At 39.5% G+C, this 19,814-nt stretch overlaps 1 pseudogene; it reads left to right on the top strand.

Annotated features, from left to right (window-relative positions):
* Positions 1-859: 859 nt before the first annotated feature.
* LOC102824438 lies at positions 860-19,393 on the top strand (annotated as a pseudogene).
* Positions 19,394-19,814: the final 421 nt, after the last annotated feature.

The following is a 19,814-nucleotide window of genomic DNA, read 5'->3' as shown; positions in this document are numbered from 1 at the left end:
TCTGAATACTGATTTGTTTCCTGGGTCAGTCAAAAAAGTGTTGCTTAGGGTCAGAGAGTACATGAAGAAGAAAAACAGATGATTGCAGAGTAAAAATAATGATTTCTTTTTTCAGTTTATACAATAGTTGTGTCTATCCTTTTCCTTAGTATATATGAGTGTGTCCTTAGTACCAAGCTTGTACTTGTCCTCCTGATTATGTCATTCTTTATTTACTAGCAAAATTAAGAGCACAAGGAAAATAAAATTAGACAGTGAAAAGATATAAATATTGGTGGCACAGTTACGTGCCTAACTTTGGTTATGCACTTGATTGCTAACCAAAAGGTTGGCAGTTCAAACTCAACAGTCACTTGGAAGGATCAAATTATGCAGTCTACTCCTATAAAGACAGAAGACCAGAAGAGTTGTGGGATGACATCAAGAACATCATACAGGAAGAAAGCAAAAGGTCATTAAGAAGACAAGAAAGAAGGAAAAGATCAAAATAGATGTCAGAAGAGACACTGAAACTTGCTCTCCAGCGTAGAGATGCTAAAACAAATGGAAGAAATGAGGAGGTATAACAGCTGAACAGAAAATTTCAAAGGTCAGCTAGAGAAGACAAAGTCAAATATTACAACGAAATGTACAAAGATCTGGAGTCAGCAAAACAAAAGGGAAGAACACACTCAGTATTTCTCAAGCTGGAAGAACTTAAGAAAACATTCAAGCCTCAAATTTATTACTGAAGGATTCTCTGGGCAAATTATTGAATGATGCAGAAAGCATCAAAAGGAGATGGAAGGAATACACAGACTCACTGTACCAAAAGGAAATTGTTGGCCCTCTGGCGTGCCACAAAGATCCTGGTGTTGCCATGGGCCACCGCTTTGCCCCATGTTACCAGTATTGTAAGAACAAGCCCTATCCCAAGTCCCACTTCTGCCGAGGTGTCCCTGATGCCAAGATTCGGATCTTTGACCTGGGTTGGAAGAAGGCAAAAGTGGATGAGTTCCCACTCTGTGGCCACATGGTATCAGATGAATCCGAGCAGCTCTCCTCAGAAGCTCTGGAGGCTGCCTGTATTTGTGCCAACAAGTACATGGTGATAAGCTGTGACAAAGATGGCTTTCACATCTGAGTGCGGCTGCATCCGTTCCATGTCATCTGCATCAACAAGATGTTGTCCTGTGCTGGGGCTGACAGGCTCCAGACAGGGATGCAAGGGTCCTTTGGAAAGCCCCAGGGCAATGTGGGTAGGGGCCACATTGGCCAAGTCATCATGTCCATCCGCACCAAGCTTCAAAACAAGGAGCATGTGATTGAGGCCCTACACAGAGCCAAGTTCAGTTCCGTGAGCACCAGAAGATCCACATCTCCAAGAAGTGGGGCTTTACCAAGTTCAATGCTGATGAGTTTGAAGACATGGTGGCTGAGAAGTGCCTCATCCCAGATGGCTGTGGTGTCAAATACATCCCCAACTGTGGCCCCTTGGACAAGTGGAGGGCCCTGCATTCCTGAAGGCCTTGATAGCACTGACTTATACCCTTCAATAAATTCACTGTGTAAAAAAAAAAAAAAAGTAAATGGTTGATGTTCAACCGTTTCAAGAGGTAGCATATGATCAAGAGCCAATGATACTGAAGGAAGAAGTCCAAGGTGCATTGAAGGACTTGGCAAAGAACAAAGCATCAGGAATTGATGGAATAAAAAATGAAATCTTTCAAGAAAGTTAGGCGGCACTGGAGGCACTCACTCATCTCTGCCAAGAAATTTAGAAGACAGTTATTTGGCTAACTGATTGGAAGAGATCCTTATTTGTGCCCATTCCAAAGAGAGATCACCCAAAAGAATGTGGATATCATCGGACAATCTCTTTGATATCCCATATGAGTAAAGTTTTACTAAAAGTAATACAGAAACAGCTGCAAGCATACATTGACAGAGAATTTCCAAACCTTCAAGCTGGATTTAGAAGAGGCCTTGGATGAGGGATATCATTGCTGATGTCTGATGGATCTTGGCTGAAAGCATAGAATATCAGAAAGATGTTTATCTGGACTTTATTGACTATGCAAAGGCTTTTGGTTGGGTAGATCATGACAAGCTATGGACAACATTGCTAAGTATGAGTATACCTGAACACTTAATTGTGCTCATGAGGAATCTGTACATGGACCAAGAGGCAGTTAGTTGTTCGAACAGAACATGGGAACACCGAATGGTTTACAATTAAAAAAGTTGTGTGACAAGGTTGTATTCTTTCACCATACTTATTCAACTTGTATGCTGAGCAAATAATCTGAGAAGCTGGTTTGTGTGAAGAAAAATGTGGCATCAAGATTGGAAGAAGACTCATTAACAATCTATGATATGTAGAGGATACAACCTTGCTTGCTAAAAGTGAAGATGACTTAAAATACTTACTGATGAAATCAAACCACAGCATTTGGTATGGATTGCATCGAAATGTAAAGAAAATTAAAATTCTTACTATTAGACCAATAAACAACATTCTTATCAATGGAGAGAAGATTGAAGTTGTCAAGGACTTTGTTCTTCTAGGATCAACTATCAACACTCATGGAAGCAGCAGTCAAGAAATCAAAGGACGTATTGCATTAGGCAAATCTGCTGCACAAGACCTTTTTAAAGTGTTGAAGAGCAAAGATGTCAGCTTGAGGACTAAGGTGCACCTCACCCAAGCCATGGTATTTTCAATATGCATGAGAAAGCTGGGCAGTGAATAAGGAAGACCACAGAAAAATTTATGCTTTTGAGTTATGGTGTTGGAGGAGAATATTGAAAGTGTCGTGTGCTGCCAAAAGAACCAGCAGATCTGTGTTGGCAGAAGTGCAGCCAGAGTGCTCCTTGGAGGCCAGGATGGCCAAATTTTGAGTATCATACTTCAGACATATTGTCAGGAGGGATCAGTCAATGGAGAAGGATATCATGTTTGGTAAGGTGGAGGGTCAGAGAAAAAGAGGAAGACCCCCAGCAAGATGGATTGGCAAATTGGCAGCATCAATGGGCTCCAGTGTGGTAACAATTGTGACGTTGGCTCAGGACTAGGCAGTGATTGGTTCTGTTGTGCATAAGGTTGCTATCAGTTGGTACCGACTCAATGGCACCTAACAACAACTCCTGTAAAGATTGCTGTTGTTGTTGTTAAATCGGTCGGGTCACTTCCGACTCATAGTGACCCTGTAGAAGGTTTCTTCTAGTGCCATTTTTCCACAACCTTTTTGAAGTTTGCATATCCCTGGGTATTGTCCCCTTCACCTGCTATACCTGTTTCATTTGTGTGTCTATCTAGGAAGACATTTGTACCTTATTGTTATGATTGTGATTGCAGTTTTGTGTATGTCTTTACCTTTGCTGCCTTTAATACTTACACTTCTACCAGTGTCTTCCTGGGCTTTGGACATTATTTATTTTAAATAACATTTGAGTAACTTAATTCTGTATTACAAAAACAATGCAATTTGAATGGTCTTCCATGAAATTAAGCATTTGTCTGAGAAGTCCAATTTTATTTGTGAAAATTCACAAAAATGAGCATCGCTTGTGTTGCATATTTAAAAGTTTGATGGCAATCTAAAATTACCCTTGCATTAATGTATTCTGAAATATGAATTAATAAAAGAATCACATTGATGCAAAAAAACTAACAAACAAAAAAGCAGTCTGAAGTACTTGGTTTAGCCTCAGCATTCTGAATCACCTCTTTACCGCTTATTTTGAACACTATTAAATATATGAAGGGGGCTTTCCTAATTGAAATATTATATACACTGTCTTTATGTGTTTCAAAAAGGGATATTTGTCTCTTTCCTGTATAACCAATATTTGGGGAAAAAAATGCTTTCCAATTGATTCTGAATCATAACATATCTGTAGGACAGAGTAGAATATCCCAGTAGGGTTTCCAAGACCAAAATCTTTACAAAAGCACATTGCCACATCTTTCTATTGCAGAATGGTGGATGCGGTAAAACCAACAATACTTTGGTTAGCAGTAGAGTGTCTTACCACTGTGCTACAGTGGGAATTCACAGTGCATTTCTCCATGTGACCGACATAGAAAAATTGTTGTTGTTGTTGTTAGGTGCCATCAAATTGGTTCCAACTCCTATTTCCAACAGCACAAAGCACTACCTGCTCCTGGGCCATCTCACAATCTTTCCTATGTTTGAAACCTTTGCATCAATCCTTCTCATGCAAGCCTCTTCCTCTTTTTTGATGACCCTCTACTTTAGCAAGCATGATGGCATTCCTTCACCAGGTATGCTTCTGCTAACATGTCCAGAGGACATGAGGTGAAGTCTTGCTATCCTGGCTTCTTAGGGGCATCCCAGCTGTACTTCTTCCAGCATAGATTTGTTCGTTCTTCTGGAAGTCCATGGTATATTCAATATTCTTCACCAATGCCATAAAGCAAATGCATCAGTCCTTCTTTGGTCATCCTTGTTGATTGGCCAGATTTCACATGCACATGCTGCTGCTACTGTTATGTGCTGTTGAGTCTGTTCTGACTCATAGCAACCTAATATAGGGTTTCTGAATTGCAGCTGGTGAGTTTGAACTGCCGACCTTATGGTTCAAACCAGCCTTATGCTTGAGTGCTTATCCTACAGGTGGTGGTTATGTTCTGTGGAGTCGGTTCCAACTCATAGTGAACCTGCACAGAGTTTCCAAGGCGGTAAATCTTTACAGGAGCAGAAAGCCTCAGCAGCTGGTAGTTTCAAAGTGCTGACTTGTGATTTGCATCCCTATTTGTATCCACTATGCTACGACAGCTCTGTACAGAGCCACAAGCATATAAGTCAGTTTAAGGCATATAAGGCTTGGGTCAGGCACACCTTAGTCCTCAAAGTGACATATTTTCCCTTTAACACTTTATAGAGGTCTTTAGCAATACATTTACCCAAAGCAATACATCCTTTGGCTTCTTGTCTGTTGCTTCTATTGATGTTGATAGTAGACCCATGTCAATGAACTCCTTGACAACTTCAATCATTTGTGTATATTGTGGTATTGTTTATTGTCTAGTTGTAAGGTGTAATTCATACTCAAGATGATAGTATTTGATTTTCATCAGTAAATCTCCATGCCTTCTTGACTTTCAACAAACTCATATTGTTGTTGTTGTTAAGTGCCGTCGAATTGGTTCTGACTCATAGCAACCTTGTATAGGGTTTCCAAAGAGTGTTTGGTGAGCTTGAACCGCTGACCTTGAGGTTCAAACGACTTTGCAGTTCTGTACATTATCCCACAGCACCGCACCAGGACCCCATCAAGCTCATAGAAAAAGTAAATTCACAAATTCTAATATTTTCAAAATTTGTGGAATCTTTTCTTTAAAAGTATCTCCTTATTTTGGAACTTTATATCTTGAAGAGCATTTTTGCTAGTTAATTGTTCAAAACTATTTGACCCTTTCTAAGGGATCTAAGGAGTCCTGGTGTGGCACTGTGGGTTAATACACCAGACTGCAAAGTCATTTGAACTGCAAGGTTGGCAGTTTTAGATTACCAGCTGCTTCTTGGAAACCCTATACAAGGTCGCTATAGGTCTGCACCTACTAGATGACACTTAACAACAACAAAGGATCTAAAGAGAACATCTAGTCAGGTGGCCCTTTCTGGGTAACCTGAGAAGAACATCTGGTCTTATGGCCCTTTCTAGGTGATCTCAGGAGAACATCTTGTCAGGAAAGAACTGACCACACTGCTCAGTGAGAGCTTCTTTGCCAGGCCCCTTCAAGAAAACAGGATCTAGAATCATTCCAGAAACATCCAGAAGGGCCCCCATTCTTTCACCCACCTTAATAGAAAGACTAACTTTGTCCTCTCATGAGACAGAATTAGCAAGAGAAAATGCCTCTACTGCCTAATTAATTGAAGATGAGAAAAGAAAACAGAACACCAGTTTGTCAACAAATCCCATAATGAGCAATATGAGAAAGATGAAAAACTAGGAAAGAAACTAGAAAATAGGATAAAATCCATTTGATTCAGAAGCAACTTCTTTACCCCTCCCCACCAAAGTCTATTATTTTGTCTTCTGTATTTAATTTTATTCACCCATCTGCCAGTTTGGGGTAATGCAGATCTTGTGTGTTGTTGTGATACATGGTAGACAGGTTTCAGCAGAGCTTCCAGACGGAGTCAAGGAAGAAGGACTGGTAATGTGCTTCTAAAAATTAGCCAAGGAAAATCCCATGGACCACAACGGACTATTGTCCAACGAAATCCTAGAAGATGAGTTCCCTAACTTGGAAGGCACTCAAGTTACTCAGCGGTTGCATCAATGGATTTGAACATTACAATGATCTTGAAGATGACACAGGATTGCACAACATTTTGTTCAACTGTGCTTGAAGTTGCCATTAATCAGAGCTGACTTGAGAGAAACTAACCATGACAACAAAGCAGTGAAAATGGTGAGTAGTAGAATTGTTTCAGAAATCCCACTACTAAGAAAGGCACCAACAGGCTATTGTTGCCTGCCAAAACCTTTCAGATAATCTGTCAATCAAAGTTATCTTTTAACGTATCAGTGTCAGCAGCACTCCCATCTAAAGTCATACCTGAAATTGTACCGGTTCCTCTTATAGGCTTGTTGTACCAATCCCTCGTGTACATTCGTCTTGGGGTGCCATTTGGACTCATTTCTGAGCCTTTATGAAGATAATTTGTGGTTTAGTTTTCTCTATAGCCTTTACGGCCAAAAAGAAGGAAAATAAAATAGGATGAAGAAAAATGCTTGGAGAGAATTTCTTAGAAATGTTCTTTCAGATATAAATTTAAAACATATGGCATTGCATTGTGCTCTAGATAATAAATTTATTTTCCATGGGGAGGTACAAGTTAGCAATATATATATTTGCTGTTAAATGCCACTGAGTTGGTTACAACCCATGGCAACCCAAGGAGCAGCTATTGAGCTTGAACTGCCAACCCTGCAGTTCAAACCAATCTTGGGGTCTAGTGCTTTATCCTATAGCACCACACCAGGACTCCATAGATAAGCAAGAGGAGGCTAGAATGATCCATATGGTGATAGATTAGAGTTGGAGATATCAGTATGAACTCATGATTTTCTTAATATTTCATACAGATGGTTACATAAAACGATATTTATAGAGATGTGTATGTACATGGCTTACTATACAGCATGTATTTCCTTGCTCTGCCAGTGGAGAGCACCTAAAAACATTCCATAACACCCAGCACCCAGATCTTCTACAAACATTCTCCAATAAAAGGAGCCAGGGGTCATTGGAGAGATGACTGGTTCTAGAACTGGAGCAGGAAGCAAACATGACCAGCCTGGAACATCTTGTTGTACCTGAAAGTAAGACCGTACTCAAAATAAAACAAAATCCCCACAATGATGAGGCTCTGCCAAAGAGACATAGGAGCCACTGAAAGACCTCTAGAATAATGTGAGCCACAAGGTACAGAAAGTAGCATTGCATTATAGGTACTAGAAAATAAGAATCTATAAATACATAATTGAATAAATAAATAAATGGGGGAGAAGGGATGAATCTCCCTTGCAGAATACATAATGTATTTACAATTCTTAAGGTGCATAGCCCCCAGTCCTTAAGAAGATTCTTCCTTCCAGAATAGAGTATGAAAAGGGGGTGAAAGGATTTACAGTGGAGAATTTACAGTGGAGAAATCTGACAAACACTTCCTTAGACAGTTGGCCAAGGTCAACATATACAGGCCTAAATCATGTGGATAGTATGTGCTCTTGATCTGATGTGATGAAAATGGCCCTTTACTTCTGTGATCTTTCTCACAATACCCTATTTTGTTGTTAAGTGCTATTTAGTCATAGGATGATAATGACCCTACGTACCACATGAAACACTGCCTTCTCCTGCACCACCCTCACCACTGTGCTGTGCTTGGGCTTATTGTTGCCCCTGTGCCAATCCATCTCATTGGTGGTCTCCCTCTTTTTCACTGTTCCTCCACTTTACCAAAATGATGTCCTCCAGGGATGGTCCCTCCTAACAATATGTCTGAAGTATGAGAGACAAAGTCTGGTCATCTTGACTTTTAAGGCACATTCTGGTTGGCTTCTTTCAACACATATTTGTTTGTTCTTCTGATGGTTCCTGGTACCTTTAATATTCATCTCCAACACCATAACTCAAATGCATTAATTATGGTCTTTCTTATTAACTGTCCAACATTCACATGCATATGAGATTATTGAAAATACCATGACTTCAATTCGTTGCACCTTAGTCCTCAAGCTGACATCTTTGCTCTTCAACACTTTAAAGAGGTCTCATGCAGCAGATTTGCCTAATGCAATACGTTGTTTGATTTCTTAACTGCTGCTTCCATGAATGTTGATGGCTGATCCAAGAAGAATGAAGTCTTTGACAACTTCAATCTGTAGCCCCCGTCTAATCATGAGAAAAACATCTAAAAATCCCAGTTGGGGGATATTCTACAAAATATCTGACCATTCACCCTCAAAATTGTCAAAATCCTCAAAAATAAGATAGCTCTCACAGCCCAGAGGATTCTAGGAAGACATGACAACTAAATGTATTGTGTTAGCCTAAATGGGATAAAAGGATCTTGGAACAGAAAAAGGACATTAGGTAAAACTTGAGGAAACTCAGATAAATAATATATAAATATTGATTCATAGATTGTAACAGATGTAGTATGCTAAGGTTAAAACCAAAAAAGCCAAATCCACTACCATCAAGTCTATTTCTAAGGGTGCTTATAGGATAAACACTAGATCACGAGGTTGGTTTGAACTGCAAGGTCAGCAGTTCAAACTCATCAGCTGCTCCTTGGAAGCCATAAACAGGGTCACTATGAGTCAGAACTGACTCGACAGCATTGAAAAACAATAGACTAAATCTTTCAGGGAGCAGCCAGCCTCATTTTCCTTCCACAGACAGGCTGGTGAGTTTAAGCCATTGACCTTGTAGTAAGTAGCCCAATTTCTTAGCCACAGTTAATGAAAGGCGGAACTTGATGCAGGCTATATGGAACTCTATACTTTCTTTGCAGTGTCTCTGTAAATATAAAACTGTGTTAAATTTTCAAAAGTTTTTAACCATGGCCTTTCCTTGCTCTAGGAAAAATCATAAATTAAGGAGGTTTGAGTCCTGGTATGGCACTGTGGGTTAATTCATTGGACTGCAAGTTCAGTTTGAACCTCAAGGTCAGTGGTTCAAGTTCACCATCCACTCCTCAGAAACCCTATATAGGATCGCTATGAGTTGGAACTGACTCCATAGTACTCAACAACAATAAACACATTGCATAAAATTGAAATGTATTTGCAGAAAGATAATGAATACTCTGGAGTGTTGAAATGACTCCTACAACAGAGTTGTTGTTAAGTGTCTTAGAGTCAGTTCTGACCCATAGTGACCCTGTATAGGGTTTCCAAGGAGCAGCTTATGAGCTTGAACCACTGACCTTGCAGTTCAAATGACTTTACAGTCTGATGCATTAGCTCACAGCGCCACACCAGGATTCCTACAACAGAGTGGCTTTAAAGAAAACCATAAAATATACCCACAAAAATATAAATGACAATATGCTACTTGACAACTTTTTTAAAAATCTTAGGCATTTGGACTTCTTTGACAACAGAATTTTTTAAAAATGAAGGCAGATTCTCAGGAGACCTGAGCACAAACATTGGATAAGACCTTCGAAGTGTGGACGTTAGACTTCCCCAAGGTTGAGAAAGCTCCCTGGGAAAGAGCTTTCTGACTTCTACACTTCCAAGCCTATCTATTGTGGTCAACAGTTACTCTACAGCATGGATGAGGAGTTTGGCAGGTTGAAGGTGGTGAGACTTAAGTTAACGGAAATAAAACAACCAGAATGAACATGATGAGACTGTTGCTACAATGTGAAGAACGTGATTAATGTCATTGAACATTATGTGTAGAAATTGTTGAATGGTGTGGTGCTGGGGTTAATGCGTCAGACTGCAAAGTTGTTTAAGCTGCAAGGTCAGTGGTTCAAGCTCATCAGCTATTCCTCAGAAACCCTATACAGGATCGCTATGGGTTGGAACTGACTAAACGGCAGATAACAACAATAGGTTATTCTATGTGGATTCTTATCAAAACTACAATAAAATAATTTAAATAAATAAATACAAAATATTTTCTGAAAAAAGAGAAAACCTGTTTGCCTGTATCATCAATCAGATTTTCTCCAAATATGTATGATAAGAGCCATATCTCAGCGGATGGATCAGGCCAGGGGAGAGTTGGGGTTTCTGGGAAATGTTAGAGCATAAACAGATCACAAATGTGATGTAGAGTTTGCTGGTTAGGCAGATGAGAAGCTCAGTTTTGAATCAGAACCGACTTGACAGCACGTAACAACAAGTGCAAAACAGCCACACATTTATCCATTGACTTGAGAAGCATGTGAATTAACTCCCCTGCACTTCTGGCTTGCACATGCATGAACCCCAGATGGATTTCCATGAGGTGCTTTGTGCCTGGAAATCAAGGAAGTTATAGAATAGGAAGTGTGACATGCATAGTATTGGTCAGTGATAGAGCTTTACCTGTGGTATCTTTCAAACCTTGGCCAAGCATGCCTGGAATTAATTGGTCCTTGAATCAATGCAAAAGCTAAGAAGATTCTGAAGTAAAGGATGAGAAATACCAGGTCTATCATAGAAAGTCACTGTGACTAGTAGTGTATTTCCTCCAGGCCTGTTTTCTCATCAGTTAAAATGCAGCTCTTCATGACTAATTGGTATTGCCACAATTGTAAAGGTAGAAGTTTTGTAACATAAAGGGGAGAGTAGTTAATCTACATTCCAGGAACAGAGGACCAGAGGACCACCCAGGGAGAAGAGCATGAGCAGATTGTGGGCCCCTATCCAGAGGAGTCCTGGTGTGGTGCTGTGGGCTAATGCATCAGACTGAAAAGTCATTTGAATTGCAAGTTCAGTGGTTCAAGCTCACCAGCTTCTACTTGGAAATCCTATACAGGGTCACTCTGGGTAGAATAAACTTGATGGCATTTAACAACAACAACATCCAGAGAAGCAGTGACGCCAGAGATGGAGGCAGAGATGAGGACATGGAGAGAGAGAGAGCAGCTGAGGAGTCTAGACTCATGGAAAGAGAAAGGCTGTGTGCTGGTGGCCAGGCGGCAGTCTTGCAGAATGTGCCCTTTGATTGTTTAAATGATTATATATTTCTGAGTGTTTTTGTATACATCAAAACAAAACAAAACCAGAATAGAAGCAATTATTATTGAATGGTGATGCATGGAAGGGATTGTAATCATTGCAATGATATGAAATATGATAAGATTAGTGAAAAACGGATGTCCTTCCATGTAAACTATCATTCAATGTACAACAAAAACTTTAAAATAAAAATTAGGCAGGAACCTTAGGGGACAATTAATTTGCATTTATGGAGGAGGAACAACTCAGAAAAGGAGGATGATAATGGTTATCAATGTGACTAAATAATATATGTAGAATATGCTGAATTGGTAAATATTTTGATGTGTACATTTGCAAAATATTATATTTTTAAGTTAAAGAAAGAATATATATATAACATAAGAAAATAAATGCAACTCAATTTAACCCACCAACTAAACATGGAAACCCATTGTTGTACAAGTACTGTTTTAGATGTCTAAAAAGGTTTTCAAGCATAAAATCTCTTTCTGTACAATGAAATCTTGTGTAAACCGTCTTATAAGAAGAGATCAAAGTGGAACTCCCTAGATTCATGAGGGTCCAGGAGGGCCAGGTTCCAACCTCACGTCCCAGCCCAAAACATCATCTATCAAGAGTCTTGGAACTCAAAAGTTAGAAAATGTTGAGCCAGTTGTTCCATCAGTTAACGTCATGCTCTGTGTGATGAGCACAGGACAATTGACTCACATGGGAAGAGGAGGGTGAGCCATTCTGGGACACGTAACTCCTTCTCATCTAAGCTAGGCAATATGAAGAGGAAACTACAATTTACGACATGATCTGCCAAACTCAAGAGTGTTTCCTGAATCAGACTTATTTAGTCTGGTCCTTGACCATACACGTCAGACAAAGCAGAAAAACAAGACCACTATTTCATGAGGGTAAAAAGCAATCCATAGAAACAGAGATGAAATTTGTAGTGTATATATCTGACTAATGACTTAATCTCTAAAACATATCAGTAGCTCTAACAAGTCGGTAAGAAGTCAGTAAGAAGCTTAAGTGTCACAAAAGAAGATATGACCAATGATGAAAGAAAAATGCTCAACTCAAATTTTGGTATTCATCAGAAAAGTGTAAATTAAAACCACAATGAGATATCAGTTTATATCATATCATATCTCATTTCTCTGACTCTGAATTGTGTGGAAATCAAAGTCAACGAACGTATTTCCCATTCTATTCCCCTCTGCTGCACTTCTGTCCTGATACCAGTTGCACACATAGTATCTCTTCCTGACCCTAATACCTGGAGCTGGGTCAGAGTTCACAAGTGAAAGGTCACAGTCCTCGCATTGCCAAGTCTGCCCAATACCTCAGATGCCAGCCACAAGCTTAGAGTTTCCACTCTATCTTCACTTCTGACCTGCAGATTACAAACTTGAGGTTCTCCCACTACCCCTTCAGGATGTCAGCTGTAAACTCGAGGGTCCTACTTCTGCCCTACTGAGTCTCACACTCTCTTGGGTGTGATAATTCATTAAAATGACACACAGGAAACTATGATTATAGTTTTGTTGCAGTAAAAAGATACAAATGAAGAATCTTCTGTGAGGTAGCTTACTGGAAAACATAAGGCCAAGGAGTAAGGGTAAAGGAAAGAAGGAAAGACTGCTGAGGGTGGCAAGAATCCAGCCCCATGGGACCTTCATAGAATTATTGTAAAATGGGTCTCAGCTGTCCACCTAAGTACAAATGATAGAGGCATCTGTCCATTGACACTGGACACCCTCTGCACTTCTGGCATACACATGTATGAATGCCAAGTGGGTTCCCATGGGATGTTCCAATCCTTGGCAAATCTCTGTTAAGGCCACTCACTTGTGGTGTTTCTGTTATCACAGCACTGAGAAACTAAGACACATCATGATAGGAATATGGCTGAACCAAGAACAATGAGTCATTTTGCCCAGAGCATAAAGCTTTAAAGTAAATAGATCAATTTATTTGTTTAATATGAGTAAATTCATTTATTTGTTAGTTAATCTGATACATGTTTGTTTAAAAGCTCCCACAGGCCAGGACTCGGAGTATAATTGTAAATAAGTTTTATACTCCCTCTGCCCTTGAAGACTTTGTGAAGCCTAAGGGGAGAAAATTAAATAAATGAGTTAATTTTTGTAAATGAGTCTTTGTAATAAAGTGTGATGCAGGTTATAATAGGGGTACAAGAGCTGCGAAAACTCAAAGTGAAACTATGTAATTCATATGTGCGCTCAGAGAAGGACTTCCTGTAAGAACTACCCTGTAAACTAAGATCTTCATAATGAGATGGGGTCATATCAAAATCGGGTCTTTGATGCCAGGTGGAGAAATCTGAACAGTATAACGTAAGTTATTATTATTATTTTTGCATTGGCATTTTTAACAAAGATTTAACAGATTTCCAATTGTTCTTATGCTATAATCTTATGCTATAAATGCATGTTACCTTGGGCCAAGCAAGGTGTGAAAAGGAAACAGACAGAACTGATCATTCTTTATTTGTTATGACCTCAGACTCATCCTTCTGTATACTGGGAACACAAACATTTTAAGCCAAGTGTTGTTGGTGTATTTTCATTAGAACCAAGAATTAAAAACCAAACCATTTGAAAATGACCATTTGGGTGCATAGATTTTGAAATTCTGTTTTAATGTAGCTATTTTAAAAAAACACACACACACACACAAAAACTCACTTTAATGCAACCAAAGCTAGAAGGCAATAAAGAGTTTCAAAGCAAAATGTTCTTAATTTAAAAAGGGGGGAAATGCTTATGACCGCACAAAAGAAAATTCAGAGAAAGGTGTTAAAAAGTAGGCAATCAAACAGATGCTAACTTTTTAAGTTATTTCAAATAGTCATCTCAAATAGGTGAGAGGAACATGCCTTGCTGGGGTGGTAGTCTCTCTTTTGACAATTTTCCTATGAGAATTTGGCATGAATTGACATATATGCATATCAAGGTGGATCCACATTGACCATTTCATTTCTTAAGCGGATATCCTTCTCATTCCAAGCCTTCTCTTAAATAGAATGGCCCTAGGTCCCAAATGTAATTGCCAACAGTGTCTCCTTTCACTTTTAACATTTCCCAAAGTAGATGATAAATTATGTGTTCTCCCTATTCCTAAATCTCTCATAAACTCAGCAGAAAACAGTAGTTACATGTTCAGGCTTTAGCATCCAGATGGACTGGAATTTGAATCCAGATTTTTCTAGCTGAATTTTTGGCTAAATTTGTATATATTTCAATCTCTCTGGACCTCAATTTCCTCAAATGATAAAAGCAAATAACTATAGGCAGTCCCTGACTTCTGACATAAATTGTTTTGCTGTTGTTTTTTATACATCTTATTGTTAAGCACGTATATTAGATACAGTGTTGAAGTGTGTTAATTTCCTGATGTTATCATTCTCAGATGTTGAATCACAGATACTTAAAGTTATGATTTATAAGGCTATTGATCTTGAAAGGCAATAATAATTAAAACTAAAAGAAATTAACTTACTATAGAACTGACTTATAGCAAAGTCATTGAATGGAACTCCATCGATAGGTGGAGACTTTTTGGTATAGAGAGAACCAAAAAGCGTTACTGTGATGAGACAGTGTCCACAAGGAGTCCTGATGTGGCACTGTAGGATCAGCACTGAACTGCTAACCACAAATGTGATGGTTGAGACCCACTAACCACTCTTCAAAAAACCTATACAGGGTCACTTTGTGTCAGAAATCAACTTTGGCACTTAACAACAATGTCCATAACGGGTTGAGTTCATACATGCATGAACATACATATATGCTCACTACATATTATATTGTTGTTAAGTGCCATCGAGTCAGTTCTGACTTGTAGCAACGCCGCATAGGGTTTTCCAAGGAGCAGCTGGTGAACTTGAGCTGCTGACCTTGAGGTTCAAACTGACTTTGCAGTCCAGTGCATTAAGCCACAGCACTATACCAGGGCTCCATACATGTTATAACTTATTATTATTATAATCATACCCCATTGAGAGCACTTCCACAAATTGGAGTTGATTAGAAACTTTGATTTTGTTTGTTCTATAAGGAGCTCTGGTAGCGTAGTGGTTACGAATCGGGCTGCGAACTGCAAGGCAGCAGTCTGAAACAACCAGCTGCTCCACGGGAGAAAGATGAGGCTGTCTGCTCCCGTAAAGATTTACAGCCTTGTAAACCCTGTTTAGGGTTATTATGGGTCGGAACCGACTCCATGGCACTTAACAACAACAACATAGTTAATGAACTCCTCAACTTCTAAGGAAAGAGCCCGTTTCCTAGTTCCAGGGCACCATCATGGATTGTATTTCCCCTGGTGTTAGCTGTGCCCTTAATAATCTTTCACCCAAATGGTTTTATCCCAAACTCAAGCTCACTTTAGTCCTTGTGCTAATCAGCTATAACTCCTGGAGCCATTTTAAAGAGAGTTAGGACAGAAATAGAAATAATAATTATTAACATACTTAACAAAATATGTAACCAGCAGGCTGAGATCACACCATATAAGGCATTTTGTTACCTTCATATGTTTTATTATATATACAAAAATATGAATCTTGAGAGGAAAACATTTTTTTTTTTTTTTCAGTTCTGAAATTATATCTTCTACAGGCTGAAATATGTGTCTTCTCAGTCTCTGTCTGTTACCACTCAAAGAAGACTAAGTTGAATGCCAACATCTACTAGCTGAACCAAATGCTTTGGGTATTTGCACAGCTCAGGAGGTCAAGAACCATACAAACTATTCTTTTGCCTTATGTAAATTCCACTATCCGTTTAAATCTCAAGTCTAGGTCTCAAAAATTGTGAAATCTATACAAGGGTAATAGATCTAAAAGTTCCTAGAAAAATGGAATTTAAAGACAATGGACTTTTCCACAAATTTTTTGAAGCCCCTTCATAAAATGCAATGATATTATCATCTTTTTAAGTTTTCTTTTGATGTTGTTTAGTGCAGTTGAGTCCGTTCCAACCCATAGTGACCCTGTATAGGGTTTGCAAAGAACTGCTGGTGAGTTTGAACTGCTAACCTTGTTGTTCAAAGTTTTCTTTAGATGATCTCATTATCAAATTCATTTTGAATGATAAAAGAATTAAATCATTAGAGTCATGCTTTATAAAAAGTCTGTTTGACAACAGCATCCTATATTGTCAATGTTGAGTTTGATGTTCAGAATTGGAGGCTTGCCATGGTGATGCAGACGGCTAAGCACTCAACTACTAGCTGGAAGACTGGTGGTTCAAATTCATCCAGAGGCATGTTGGACGACAGATGTGTGGTGATCTGCTTTAGAAAGGTCACAACCTTGAAAGCCCTATGGAGCAGTTTTAATCAGCACGTGTGAGCCAGAATCCACTTGCCAGGAGCTCTCTCTCTAGCGTTATCTTTCTGTCTGTTCCTCTGTTTCCTCTGTTAGCTGTCTGTATGTGTATACGGTACTCACCACCGAAGAGTTGATTTGACTAATAAAGATTTGACTCATAGGGTTTCTGAGTAGAAGAAAACCTCATTATTCTCTTGCAGGCCATCTGATGAGTCTGACCTGCCGACCTTGTGGTAAGCTATCCAGTGCTTATCCTATAGCTCCACACCAGGCTCCATCTAAGGGATCTGTTGTTATTAGGTGCTGTCCAGTCAGTTCTGACTGATAGTGACCCAATACACAACAGAATGAAATGTTGCCCACTTCTGTGCCATCCTCACAATTGTTGTTATGTTTGAGCCCATTATTGCTGTCACTGTGTTAACTCATTTTATTAAAGGTCTTTCTCTTTTTCATTGATGTTATACTTGGTCCAGCAGGATGTCCTTCTCCAGGGACTGGGCCTTCCTGATGACATGTCCAAAGTTCAAGAGACCAAGTCTCACCATCCTCAATTCTAAGGAGCATCCTACCTGTACTTATTCCAACACAAGTTTGTCTGTTCTTCTGGCAGTCCACGGCATTTTCAATATTCTTCTCTAACATCATATTTCAAATGCATTGATTCTTCTATGGTCTTCCTTATTCATTGTCCAGCTTTCACATGCATATGAGGTGATTGAAAATACCATGTCTTGGGACAGGAGCACCTTAGTCCACAAACTGATGTCTTTGCTTTTGAATACCTTAAAAAGATCTTTTACAGCAGACTTTCCTAATGCAATACATCCTTTAATTTCTGGACTGCTGCTTCATTAAGTACTGATTGTGGATCCAAACAAATGTAAGTCTTTGACAACTCCAATCTTTTCTTCATTTATCATCATGTTATATTTATCGATCCAGTTGCGAGAATTTTTCCCCTTTATATAGTGAAGGCTGTATGTAGTCTTTGATATTCATCAGTAAGTGTTTCAAGTTCTCTCGCTTTCATCAAGGAGTTGTGTCATCTGCCCATCATAGGCTGTTAATGACACTAAGGAGTAGACATGATTTAATTAATGCCAGCCTACTAAATGCGGTCCTTGGTGGATCCGTTTTTATCTACACACATGGAGTCATAAGTCAGAATTTCCTCCATAGCACCTAACAATAGGATACCTGATACTCTTGTGCATCACCGAGAACAAGGGTTTTTAAACCATCTCCATTTCTGCTTTTTCATCTTTACTCTCTGTTGTCTGCAGGGATGATATTAATGTTTGTGGGCATTTTCACAATTACCTGTGAGAAAAGGAATACATGAATCTAAGGACACTTCCTATAGCTGAGTGTTAATACTACTCCTACTTGATTTCAGTGGTGGGAAATATCTGACCGCTCTCCTCCCACCCATGTCCTGCTGGTCACTCCTGTTGGAGATCTGTAGGTCCTCCAGCAGACTTAGACTTCCAGTGCACTTCCAGGAAATCTCAACTACTGCAGTCTGACCTCTCCAGTCCACACTTAAGGGGTCTATTGGACAGGACACAGAACAGAGCAGGAAACAAAAAATCCAGTTAATCTTAAGTTCTAGATGTACTTGCCAAACAATATGTTATGCCTTGCTCTGGAAACTATAGCAATTTGTTGCCCTCTCACCTTCTGATTGCCTGAGAGTTGCCCATCTTAAATAGCAAGTATGTGATTTTTTCCAAGATGTTCCTAAGCAGTGCTGGGAAGTAATGGCTAGCTCATCCTTTGACCTAGCAGGACCAGGGCATGAATTTTAATTTTACCACCATCCACTGTTGTGGCTTTTGTATTGCTAAGCTACTGGAAGCCATGCCACTAGTATTTCCAATACCAGCAGTGTTACCTATGAGGATAGACGTCAGGAGAGCTTCTAGACTAAAACACACTAAGAAAAAGGGGCTGGTACCATACCTACGTGAATTAGTTAGTGAAAACCCTGTGTATCACAACAGAATCTTGTAAAATTAATGCAGAAACTGAGTCTCCTAGGCTGGAAAACACCAGCAATGGGCTTGAACACCCAGTGATAGTGAAGATAACACTTGTTCTGTTGTGCATGGGGGAGCCGGTTCCATGGCAACTAACAACTACAGTTGGATAACTTTCTGGGTAGGCTCAAACCATTAACCTTTTGGCTAGTAGTTGAATCCTTAGTTTGTATACCTGGATGTGGGACAATAACAGTAGCTACCACATTAGACTGTAGTAAAGATTACATGAAATAATGCAAGGGTTTCAGCCAGTGCATGGAACACAGTGTCCAGCAAATGCTGGCAATACTACATATTAACTTTCCATTTAACCAGGGTGGTTTGATTCTTACAATAACAAGGTTATAGCATAGGTGGAGCCAGGACATCCTGGTATACTGTTCTTCCACCTCACACTAGTCCAGAATTGGTCAAGAATACATTATAGACCATCTTCAGGCAACTGCCGTCTCTGGCTCCAGAAACATCATGGCTCTGAAGATAGTGCAGAAGCGGCTGAGATGACAAGTCACTGAGCTGGAAATAATAGGATAAAAGAACGCATTTATGGACATATGAGTCTTCAAAAGCCTCTCAGTAAATCTATGGGACTTTATTTGGAACCAGTGCCATCTGTTTGCCGGATGTCTCTGACAGAAATGTGTCCATGAATTTGGACCCTTTTCTTGTTTCCCCCTTCAGCTGCACAGTGCAACCAGATGTTCTTGTGTTTCGGAAGCAGTCACATCCATCAAGCACTTTGCGGGACTGGATCATTCATGCTTGTGAGACTTCATTTCTCCAGCAGTGAGACTAGTGGGCTTGTTTATCCACTGTTTTTGTTTTTATGTGGCATTTTTTTTTCCCTGACTTTTTTTCTCTTGTTGCTTCAAATTAAATTAAAAGCCAGCACTGTCACTAATTAGCCAAGGGTGGCACATTTGTAAACCTGGGTTTGCCTGGTTGCCAATTGAGAAAAATCCCTCTGCATTCTTTGCCAAAACCATGTTTACCAGGCACCATTGGTGCCTTGGCAAGGCTGTTTCAACTTTGTCAGAACATAATGTATCTGTGTAAGAGATGTCCTTTGGAGATGTGAGCTGACTTGCTTTGTTGTCAGACTTAAATATGCTATGAAAATGCTCAGCTATCATTACCTCACAAATAACAGCATGCACGTTTCTGTGCAAGGGTTTCTGCCTCCTAAAAAAAGAATGATGATGGTTGTAATC

This window comes from Chrysochloris asiatica, unplaced genomic scaffold, assembly GCF_000296735.1.
Source record: "Chrysochloris asiatica unplaced genomic scaffold, ChrAsi1.0 scaffold00040, whole genome shotgun sequence".
Taxonomy (NCBI): Eukaryota; Metazoa; Chordata; class Mammalia; order Afrosoricida; family Chrysochloridae; genus Chrysochloris; species Chrysochloris asiatica.
Note: the sequence above shows the minus strand (reverse complement) of the source record. Positions and strands in the feature narration are given on the sequence as shown.